This window comes from Typopeltis vanoorti, chromosome 18 (assembly GCF_054136105.1).
Source record: "Typopeltis vanoorti isolate ZY-2024b chromosome 18, IOZ_Tvanoo_1.0, whole genome shotgun sequence".
NCBI lineage: Eukaryota > Metazoa > Arthropoda > Arachnida > Uropygi > Thelyphonidae > Typopeltis > Typopeltis vanoorti.
Window position 1 is genome coordinate 430,352 of NC_143566.1, and position 12,702 is coordinate 443,053.

The following is a 12,702-nucleotide window of genomic DNA, read 5'->3' on the forward strand; positions in this document are numbered from 1 at the left end:
CAGTCCCTGTGTCTCTTTGATTTTCCAGCCATCTTCTTTTGTATGTGGTAGAACGATAATAATGTTGAATCTGATATCCATGGGTCTCTCCTCAAAAGTTTATATTATCTTACTATTTGCTCTTCAGATTCTGATAGCTGTGTTGACCATGGTCATTTTCCTTGGGAGATTTCACTTAATCTGTTCTACTGATTAAGTCAGTAGCAATGCAAAGATATTTGACATTAGCAGTGACCTAACACAGATAGCAAAAATAGCTCATTAGAATACACAGTTTACCAGAATACTAGGTAACTATCACCATCTTGATAACACCTTTGACATTTTATTATTATTATTTTCCTGATCCCCCATGGAGTCACAAGACTCATCACATGGGAGATCAACACTAGTGAACGTAAATTCTATCATGCCATTCCTTAAAATCATTCACAGTCTGCATGTTCACCAGCCTCTCAGGAAATGCATTCCATGCAAAAAAATTACTTATTATCCTTCACTTGCTTTTCCTTTTTAACTTCCATAGATGGGCCCCTTGTTCCTTCTCCCTCGTTCTACCATATGAAAAATCTCCTCAATGTTAATGTGATAATAACCCTTCAACAGCTTAAATGTCTCAATCATATCCCCTCCCACCTTTTGTCTTCTATCCAACAAATTCTTTAGTCTAAATGACCTTGGTTTATCCTTGTAATCAACACTATACAGTTCTGATATCATTTTTGTTATTCTTCTGCACCCTCTCCAAGGTTACTTCATCCTCTTCAAATCCTGATGACCATATCTGAGCACAGAAACTCAGATTTGATCTGATCAAAGCTTTATACAATGGGACCACACTTTTATCTCATGGTCAGTGTCCTCCTTAACATTGCAGCAATTCTCTGAGGTGTCTTCACAACCTCTACAATATATCCTCAGAACTTCAAGACACTATCCACAATTATCCCAAGATCCCTTTCTTCCTCTACTTCCAGTATAACTTCACCAAGAAGTTTAAAACATGAGATTTATGGATCTCAAATTTCAAAACCTTATTTATTTGCATTAATCTGTTATCCCTGTTCATTTTCCCACCTTTCCAGCTTATTCATCCTCTTGAAGAGCCATAACAGGCACTTTAATTGTAATGGTCCCAGTACTGAATACTGTGGAACTCCATTTATAACCTTCTTACACCCTGTTACTGCTCCCCCATATACAACTCTGATATCTACCAATAAGCCAGTTACTAATCCGTTTCAGTAACCTGTTATCCAAACTCATTGCAACTTAAATACCAACTTGTCATGTTCAATGCCTTTGAAAAATAAAAAAAAATAAAATGACAACATATGCCTTGCCCTTATCCACTACTCTTTTTACTTTATTGTAAAATGTAACCTGATTACTAAAACCAGAGCACACCCTTTAACCAATCCATGCTGGCCTGCATAAATAATACTGACCTCATCTGCTCAGTTCTGTATATCACTTCTTACCAATTTCTCCAAAATCTTAACAACTACAGAAAAAATACAAACGGGCCTATAGTTTAATATCTTCATTCTTTTACCACCAATTTTACCAAGATTGTGCATTGGCACTATCTTTCCCCTCTCCAGCATCTTGGCCTTGCAAGACTTTCATTAAACAGCCAAGTCAATGGCGTGGTCAGTTCCATGCACATTCCTTAAAACACACGGTAAAATTCCGTCTTAGTCCTCCTGCTTTACTGACATTTAGTGTAATCAGTATTTGGAATAAATCCTCTTCATCACTTCTAAGACTTGACCACTCATTATTCTTCTAGAAATAAATTCATCTGCTGTACCAGGATGGAACACTCAAATAAAATGATCATTAATAGCTTAACTGTGTCATCTGCATTGATCATCCTAGTTACCTTCAGCAAGGTAATCCATCTATTATTATTTTTCTTCCTACTAGCCACACAGCAGAAAAACTCTTTGTGATTCTCCTTGGATTGCAGCACTAGTCCCTTTCTTTCTGAATCTTTGTTCTATTATAGGTGTGCTAGGGGCTATACAAGAGAAAAAGAATCGAGCATACCATAACTGGCTTGCTTCCAAAACTCCATCTACCCTATACTGTTTATGGCAAAACACATAATAGTAGCAAGGAAACTGTTAACACATCAAAAACTGACTTTGAGAGAGCTAAAAGCAGGAAATTTGCTTCCTATCCAAATGATACGCATTCATTCTGGTAGAAGTTATGACCAAAGCTATCGGTTGTAACTTCTGCCCAACACTGCTCCCACTACTATTACATCCTGATGGGTCTGTTGCATCATCACTTCTGGAAAATGCCAATCTTCTGAGCTTTCTACTTTTCCAATTCTTGTACTTCTTGTTTTGGTAAATGTCTCCCAACTATTCCGAACACTCCATGCCCAATTTGACATTTTGCCAGAGAGAGAGAACAGGAAATTTTTTTCACCATTTATCATATAGAAAAATTCTGCTCAAGGATACCAATAGTCTGTTGGCACTGATGGCATTCCTCTGATTGTCCTAAAGGTTTCTGCTCAAGAGTTAACTCCCATTCTTTACAATGTTATTACACTCTTTTTTGCATGGTATCTATTCTGCAGTCTGAAAATTAGCTCACATTCAACTACCATCCAATTTCTCTCACCTCACTTCTTTCGAAAGTAATGGAAAGAATTGTCAACATTCCCCCTGCTAGATACCCTGAAGACTGTCTAATAAATGACCACCAGTATGGATTCTGTCGCTATTGATCAACAGGTGATCTGCTCACTTATATCATCCATATCTGTACAGATACCGTTAAAAAATTTGGAATCTCTAGTGTTTACCCTTGATTTCTCTAAGGCTTTTTACTGGATCTGGCAAAAAGGCCTGTTAAGTAAATGCCTATCATTTGTCCCCCCCCCCTGACTTCTTGGCACTTGAACTGCCAGCTTTTTGACTGAATGCTCACTTTGTGTGATGGTGTATACTCCCTATCCTCTAACTGGACAATCAGTGCAGGGATCGCACAAGACTTTGTTCTCTAACCCACCCTATTCCTTCTGTATATAAATGATTTGCAAACGAATATCAGGGTTAGATCGCAATTATTGTTACACGAAACAAATGAAAAAATATAATTCTTTTCATATTTTCGACAGTGACACTCATCATAATTCAGCCTTGTATCTGTAATAAATAATTATATGTTATTTTAACAAAATAAAATAAGATTTACAAAAAATAGTTCACTACTCACATGCACCAATAATAAACATTTCGTATCTCACAGAAATAACGTGCAGAAGCATACTAAAGATACACTGCCGTTTGAGCAGTTAAAGCTGGGAATGACATAATGTGCAATGACAAGCGCAAACAAATATTGGTGTTAGATCGCAGTGCATTTGTTTCGTATAACGATAATTGAAAAAATATAATTCTTTTCATATTTTCAACAGTGACACTCGTCATAATTCAGCCTTGTATCTATAATAAATAAATAATTATATGTTATTTTAACCAAATAAAATAAGATTTACAAAAAATAGCTCACCACTCACACGCATTAATAATAAATGTTTCATATCTCACAGAAATAACGCGCGGAAGCATACTAGAGATACACTGCCGTTTGACAGTTATAGTTGGGAATGATGAACGTGCAATGACAAGCGCAAACGAATATTGGTGTTAGATCACAGTGCATTTGTTTTGTAATCTGAAGCGTTAATAGAACAATTCCAATTATTAACTATTCAATCAATGTCGAAATATAAGCTGTAACCTTTAACATGTATTGCATTTATATAATGTTGTAAGCATTGTTATTATTTATAAACGCAAACAAAATTTAATTTTTTCATTTTTTCCCTTGGAGTGCTGCAGTGTTGCAGTGCATATGTACGGGCTGCCACTGGTCTACTATCAACCATCACTCCCAAATCTCTAATCTCATCGACTTCCTGCAGTACAGCACCATCATTATAGTACACAGCCTTATATTTCTGCACTCCAAAATGCAACACTTATTGATATCAAAACTACAACCCCACTCTTTTGTCCAAGTTAAAAGTTTATTCAAATCTTTCTGAAGGGATTCAGCATCAGCAGTACTATGTACAGTTCTTCCCAACTTTGCATCATCAGCAAATAATTGAAGATCCACATGATATATCATTCACAAACAAGTTAAACACAGGGCCCCCAAGAACAGAACCCTGGGGCACGCCACTGGTTACCCTTCTTTTTTGAGACACTGCTCCATCATACACAATCTGCAGATATCGTTTAGAGAGCCAATCTCTGATGCAGTGGTAAACTATCAAATGCTTTTGCAAAGTCTAAGAATATCACTGTGTATGATTCTCCCTTATCTAACACACTCGTCACCTTACCATAAAATGCAAGTAAATTACTGAAACAAGACCTACCTTTTACAATTCCATGCTGACCATCATGAAGTATGCTATGTCCATCAACCCAATTCTGTATTCTATTCGTTACAAATCTCTCCAACACCTTAACCACAACTGAAGTTATACAAACTGGCCTGTAGTTGGAGTCTTCTGTCTTAGAACCATGCTTGTGGAGTGGTACTATTTTGCCTTCTTTCCACTCTTTAGGAACCCTACCCACTGCAAGACTGTCATTAAATAACCAGGTCAAGGGCATAACCAACCGTGGTGCATATTCCTTACAAATACATGGTGATATGTCATTCATTCCCACAGACTTATTCACATCTAACCAACCAACATCTGATATGCATCTGTTTCTTTCACTTCCAATTCTCCTGATACTTGCTTTTCTTCTATATATTGTACTGGATCATTTATACCAGTATGATATATACTGATAAAGTGCTTGTTCAATAATTCCACTATATCTTTTGCAGCTGTTAGTCAGCTGCCATGACTATCCACCTAGTGTTGCCAATTTAGCTCTTTTGGAGTTAGATCTAGCTCTTTTTTTTCTTCCCTAGCTCCAAAAAGTTTAATCTAGCACCTAGCTCAAAATCTAGTTCCTTCAAAACTAGTTTCAGCTCTTTTTAGTTGTTTTTATAACTTATTGTTAAAGAAATTGTTTTAAAAGTTTTCCAGGTGTTCACATTTGATAAGGAATTGTATTGTACGTTTGGTACGAGCATCAAACACGTTTCAAATGCATCATGACAGTCAGTCAGTCACGTGGCCCAACAGTCTGCGATTTTTTTCGTTTTAAAGTTGATAGCACCGCTACAAGTTAGTCTTTGCACAGTGTTCTGGTTGGTAGCTATGATAGCGAGTGGGAAGTTTTCAAAGACTGATCATAATTCGTTGCAGTAAAGAGTTGTATACCCTCAAAAATGAGCAAAGAGAAAAATAAAGCTTACAAGCAAAAATTTAGGAGGGAGTGGTTGCAAATTGGAATGTTTAGTAAATGGTTGTATGAAGTTCCTGGTGATACTACAAAAGGCCACTATAAGTTTTGCAGATGTGATATAGCTGCTAAATATTGTCAGCTTGTAAAGCATAGCGAAACTAAGAAACATCTTGCTGCAGTTCCATATAAGGCTGTTCCTATTACAAATATGCTTGTGAAAAAATCTGAGAACGCAAAATTTCAAAGTAGGTTAGCATTATTTCTTTGTTGTCACTCATCATTCAACAGTCGCGATCATCTAGTAGATCTTTGCAAAAATATTATCGCATACAGTCAAATTATGCCTAAGGTAAAAATGCACTGAACTAAGTACTCTGCAATTCTAACAAATATTCGAATTGAGCGTTTTGAAGATCTTTCAGCTTGCTAATAGACGAATCGAATGATATCACAGTGAATAAGATTTTAGGAATGGCCATCATTTATTATAGCAGGAAATACAACAAAATTATGCATACATTTCTGAGCATGGTGGTTCTAGAAAAGTGCAACGCTAGTGGTTGCACTGAAAAAAGAGCTCTTGACCAAGAAACTGGACATTAAAAACTCATTGCAATCGGTACAGACAACAGCAGTATAATAAATTTAGTTTAATCCTTTATCCAAGTGTGAGCAAACAAAGTTTGCGCCTGAAAGTATCTTCAGGACTGGGGTAAGGTGGTACAACACCAGGGCAACTCGTTGCAAAGGTGGAGCAAGTTACCAACACTCCTATCTCGGTATCTCCTATAATGCAAAACACATCTCCTTGCGGATATGTCTATTGTTATGCATTAAGGGAAGGGCCACTACCCAGACTAGTTTCGACCTTTATTGAGGTCTCTTCAGTGGGAGCCAGGCCCAAGTGGAGATACCAGGCAGAAGCATTAGCAGGTCATCTCTACCTATGGGAGTTGCCAATTGGTGTGCCACCCTTTTTTTTATTAAATTACTCTGGATTTAGAGAAAGATGTTGAAAGTTTATTTTTCACTTGGTTAGAGTATAATAAATTTAGTTTAAACATTCAGACAACAGCAGTGTTATGGTTGGTGTCAATAATGGCATTTATGAACAACTGAAGGCATATATTCCCTCCTTAATTTTAATTAGATGTGTATGCCATTCATTGCAACTGGCAGTGTCTCACACGTGCAGAATCTCTCCCAAGAAAATTCTAATTTTATTGGGAGAGATTCTGCACAAGTTATTGAAATGTAAAAGTGGTTTTCACATTCTTCTTCAAGACAAGCAGCATACAAAGAGCTCTATCAAACTATCAATGAAAATGATGCACCTCTGAAAATTGTTACCAATTGTGCAACAAGGTTACTCTCCATTGAACCTGCAGTAGACAGAATTCTCAGCTACTGATTGGAATTAAAACTCGCTTCGAAGTCGTGAATGTGACTGAGAAATGTTACAAAGATCGAAGTTTGTGGGAGATTTACAAAGATGAAAGGAATCTGTTGTACCTCTTATTTTTGCATCCTGTTCAAGTTCAAGTTTAGCAAGTTAACAAAAGTTTCTAATCTAACAGTGCAGATAAGATGAGATTATTTGAAGACTTTTCTCGTTTGATTCGCTCTATTGCTAATATGTTAGTGCTACCATCATCCACAGTCAACCCTCTAGAGTCAGATAGATGACTCTGTGGATCCCAATCCAAATCTTGGTTACAGATTTGAAAGAAAAATTTCAGATTTGATGATACAAAAAAAAATAACGCAAAATGATGAGCAAAATCTTAGAAGTAGAGCAAAACAGTTTCTTCTTGGTCTCTTTAAACAGCTTAAGCAAAGGTTGTCTGAAAACTTGAATATTTTAAGAATGATGTCTTCTTTTTCTGTTGACAATACCCTAAACCATTTCAGTCATATAAAAGAACCTGCTAATCCCATCTTAGAAATAATGCTGAAAACAGAAAAAGATGTTGCTGCTGCTGAATACCAGTACAATACTATCCACTTAAATAAATGGACAAATATAGAAAACAGCGAGCTATTCTGGACTGAAGTACAAGAATATAAAGATGCATCTGGAATGAATCCATTTAAAGAAATTGCTCAGTGTGCTATACATTTATTAATACTGCCAAATTCTAATGCAGAAATTGAACGAATTTTTAGTTCCGTGAATGTAATTAAAACTAAATTAAGAAACAAGATGGAATTGCCAATGCTGACAGCTATTTTGTCAATCAAGTACGGCCTCAGGTGTAACAACAAGTGCTGTACAGACTATCATTTACCAGCATCTACACTGAGTAATACTGGAAAGATGGCTACATATATATAATAAAGCTGAAAATCTAAGTGAAAATGTGAGTGAATTAGGCGCAGAAGACCACATGGAAGATGCATTTAGTCACTTATATGCAAGTATCCTCGATTTGAATACAGTAACCAACTTAAACGTATCAGCTACTACTTTTAAAATTTTAGCTTCACATTTTTATTTTTAACTCCTTTTTTTTTTTTTTTTTTTTAAGATTTAGCTGTTTTTATTCATTTTCATTTGGCAACACTATATCCACCAGTGTTAGTTTGCCATAATTATTTTTCCTCTTGCTTGCCATGTAGTGGAAAAATTCCCTTGAGTTAAACTTGGCCTGACCAGCCAATCTCCTCTCATACTACACCTTTTCTTTCTTTACCATGCTCGTCACCTTTCTAAGCCTGCACTTTATACTCTTCATGGATCTGATCACCACCAACTGTCTTGTACTTCCTCCAGAACATTTTCTTTTCCAGCATAGCTTGCTTGATTTCGCTGTTCATCCATTTCACTACCACTCTATTTACTCGCTTAACCCTTGGTATGCAATCCTACATTGCTTTTGCCAGATACTGCCTTGTGAGTTTCCATGCATTGTGAATATCTTTTCTGCTCAGCTCGCATACCCAATGTACTGATGCTATGAGATTTATGAGAAATAATGAGATTTATCTTCTTAAGATTAGACTAACCTAAAATATCTCTTGGCACAAACATATTACAAATATTTTCCCTTCTTCATCCAAAAAACTAGGTTTTCTTTTTCACTCAAGGCATTACTTTAACTCCAAAGAGTTTCTAAATTTCTACAAGTTTCAATTCTGTCTAATTTCTGATTGCTCTTACATCTGGGGTGGCACTACTAAGAGCTCCCTAGACACCTCCACCTGTTTTCACTGATACACTTCACTTACTTTCACATAAGTGCTCAGTTTATGTTGCTTCCATTTCTTCATATACTTCTACTTGAATGTTCATTAGAATTAGCATCAATAATACCCCCCCACCACCACCACACTTACTCACACACGCACACTTTGTCGAATCAGTTTGAATGCATGCAGCAGCTAATCAACACTCCCTCACTGTGAATATCCAAACTTACAGAACAAATTTCTCCTACTCTTTGTTCATTCCTCCACTGCTGCCATCTTAAGTTTGCAAAGGAATACAATCTACAGCTCTTCAAGCTAAATGTGAACCAGTTCCTTCTTGACTATCCATAGTACTAGTGTACTGTAGGTTGACTAATATCTTGTTGATTGGTTTCCTCATCAACAAGATATTAGTCTCCCCATACAGTCTTGCCATAAATATTGTTACAACTTCTGTGCCCTCCCCAACATGCTGCCCACAGAATTGCACAAGCCCAGTTCCATTATTAACACTATGCAGAGCCACACATTTGCATGTTCATCAGTAGAGAGAGAGAATATGGGTAAACATGCAATGGGTAAAGATTGTGAGAACTAGGAATTGTGTGATCTATAATAGCACTTCACAAGGTTGGAACGCAGCCATGTATTATTTTCAACACGTTAAAAACGCTCAGGATCAGTAAGATGTTTGTGTGTCAGACTATTAATCATTATAACTATACAGAAGACGTATCTGACCACCAAATAACAAGTCAACCATCTTGCAGCAATAGCTTGTGAAGGCATGCCTCCACTGTAATTCTGTGAGAATGCAGAAAGTGATGTCATGTGTATTAACTGATTACCTAGGGGTGAGAGCCTATTGTTGTTCTACTGGACACTTCCTAACACCACAACTTATGCGACAGAGAGTGATAAAATCGAAGGCACTTTTCCAGTGTCTTCGATTTTATCACAATATGCGAACAACAGACACAGAGATATCTTCATAGATAAGATTTTCACTATTGCAGTCATTTAACCACCAAAACAATCGGGTATATGTCCCAGATGGTCATACAGCATGTGCCATATCACCCAGGATTCAGAGAGATCATCACCCCACATCGTTGATGATTTTGTGGGGAGGGGATGAAATATCAGGGGGGTATCCAACTGATAACAACTTATAACTGCCAAGGCACTTATCAGTGCCTTGATACACTTTCTGGAACTGGTGGTATAGCCCCTGAACAACACCTAATTTCATGGTAAGCAGTGGACCTTCCAACAGGACTCAGCCCTTACACATAAGATGAGGACCACACAACAGTAGTTGGAGGTGAATGTGCCTGACCACACATTACCTCTGATTGGCCACCTGGAAGTCCCAATCTGAATTCCATTGGATTTTAACTTGTGATTGGAGTTTGAGAGAGTAGCCTGCAAGGAATGACACCCTAGCATTGCCAGTCTGATGATGGATTTGGAGCAACATTGGCAGTATTTCCATAGGATGTTGTGCGTGCTGCTCAATGTGTTGCGTCACAGACTTCAGGCATGCAAAGGAGGCATGCCTGAAGGCAAAAGAGGGGCATGTCAACCATTGAGTGCTACTATATACGTGTTATACATGTGGTTTATGTGCTGAAAGCTGTAAATGATTTACTAATAGATTAAAGGTATGTGTTGTTCAAGTTGGAACAGTATTTATTGCTAGACTAGGTGTGTGTGTGTGTGTGTATGTGTATGTATGTATGTATATATATATATATATATGTATATATATATATATATATATATATATATCTACCCTATAATATAAAATGATAAGCCTTTTTTGTAACGTTTTTGTGTCATGTTTCTTGTCAAGTTATTTGAAACGTTTTGAAACTCAGGGGCTACCCTGAGTGGTAGCATATGGGGGCATAGATGCCTGGGGTGCGGAAACTCCCTTTCGAGTTTTCAAATTTCGAGTCATCAGAATTCAAGGAGAACCGGCCTACTACCAGTCCGGAACTCAGGGAGTTGGGCGCCTGGTGGAGAACCCCCTTTCGAGTTATCAGAATTCAAGGAGAACTGGCCTACCAGTCCAGAACTTGAGGGGGTTGGGCACCAGGCGGTTGGAACCCTCCCTTTCGAGTCATCAGAATTCAAGGAGAACTGGCCTATCAGTCCGGAAATCGGGGGGGGGGGGGGGGCATAGGTGTCGGGGTGGACCCCCCTAGTGTGTGTGTGTGTGTGTGTGTGTGTAATGCATAAAGTTGGCCCATTCCTATAGCACTATACTTATAGTGCCTTACTAAAGCATTGGGTGCAGCAGAGCTTTTGCCCATCTGTTTCCATCTATTTCTCTCTCTATGTCTTGTATCTAGATGTTACTTTTGCAGCATCACCCAAAGACAAGACTACCGTACCACTTTGGAATCTTTCTTCAACTCCTACACCAATGACCAAGGATAAGTACTCCAACTTAAAAAATAAAAGGAAAAAACTACTCATAGTATGTCTCACCTAGTCTTTCATCAGAAAGAAATCAGAGTATATCTAAGACACCAATAAGTATCTTCTCCTGATAGTATCTCTGTGGTTCTGCTAAAAACTTGTACTTCAGAATTAACTTGTCCTATAATGACTTTTCAACCTTTCTACTTGACTGGGATCTACCCTATAAAATGGAAACTATCCAAGTTTCTACCCATTTTCCAAAAGCGGTGATAGTCAGCCAACAAACTTTCCTTAGAATCATGGAGATGGTCATCAACATTCAACTTCTTCACCATTTGGAGGTCTGCTAGCTAATCAGTGACCAGCAATACTGATTTTGTAATTCTTGATTCGCAAGTCATCTGGCCATCTCAGTTCACCTTTAGATGAAAACAGTGGAAATATTTCGAGAAATTCTTGCATTTCAACATTTCTCTCATGTTTGATTAGAAAAATATAAAAACAAAGTTCGATAAAAAATTAACTATTTTATAACATTAATAAATGCCACTTATTTACTGTATGCCTTACATGAGTTTGATTTAATGTAAGGCATGGTTGTTTGCTCTGGACAACTTATATACAGCTTTGAGTTTATAAAGCTTGTATTTTTAAAACATTTGGTTATTCTAGTTTTGTTTGTGTTGGTAACATTTCCATAATGCAAGGCTGTCTGAAGAAAGACCATTATAGGTAGAGAAGAACCTTTTTAATTCAGGCTTCCAACTAGAACTTTTTAGTCCCGTTTTTTCCTGCCAGTTCCTCGGTCAGTCATTTTGGTATAATTGACCTCTTTGTACTAGAAAATGTGATTTTTAACCCTACAAATCAAAATAGCCAGCCATACAACTTGTACCTTTCGGAAAATGAGCTATGTTTAAGGACACAAGCATGGCAGCAATTCTCTGCCAAAAATAGTTTACATACTATTTGAAGAATTTAAAGATTATTATTATTCATGACACCTCCAAGGAGTCCGAAGACTCATCGCAAGAGGACACCTAGTGTACAACTCTCCGTCTACCGAGCCTCTACTACCAATCAACTACATCAGCGCCATCTACCGCTTATCACCACCACAAGTATCTTTTTGTCTGTAAATTGCATGTGTTCTGAAGGGCCAATTTTTCTGTATGCGGGATGAAAAACCCGAGTTTCTGGGAGGAAAAACCCTGCTACCACCGTATGAGATATTAGAGGATTTTAATTTTTATAGGTGATTCTAATGTATTCTGAAATGAAGAAGTGATATCTGTAACCAAAAATATTTCATCATGAATTACTTGTTAACTGACATTAAACTACAGTAACTTAATTATTCTTTTGCAGCTGTTATGATATCTAAAGTATAGAGTGATATTGTAATTTGCAAATGAATTGAAACAAGGTCTGAACTGTCTTACATCAGGGAATACTATAATAATGTCATACTCAGTAGATTAAAGATCTCAGTTACACTCATCATTTTTTTAAATTATGTAAAATTTAAAAGTTAGATGTAATAAAACAAGCATTGACTGTTTTTTTGTGTGTGTGATTCCTTTACAACTATTAATCGTCAGTATAATGCAAGTATAATGCAAGGGAGGGTGCTAGTGGGCCAAGCGGTACGGATGCGATTTGAAGAGCTCCTGATTCAGATAAGTTTTACTAGGAATAATTAAGTATATATGCGCGGCTGTAAACGTTGTACGCTACTGAT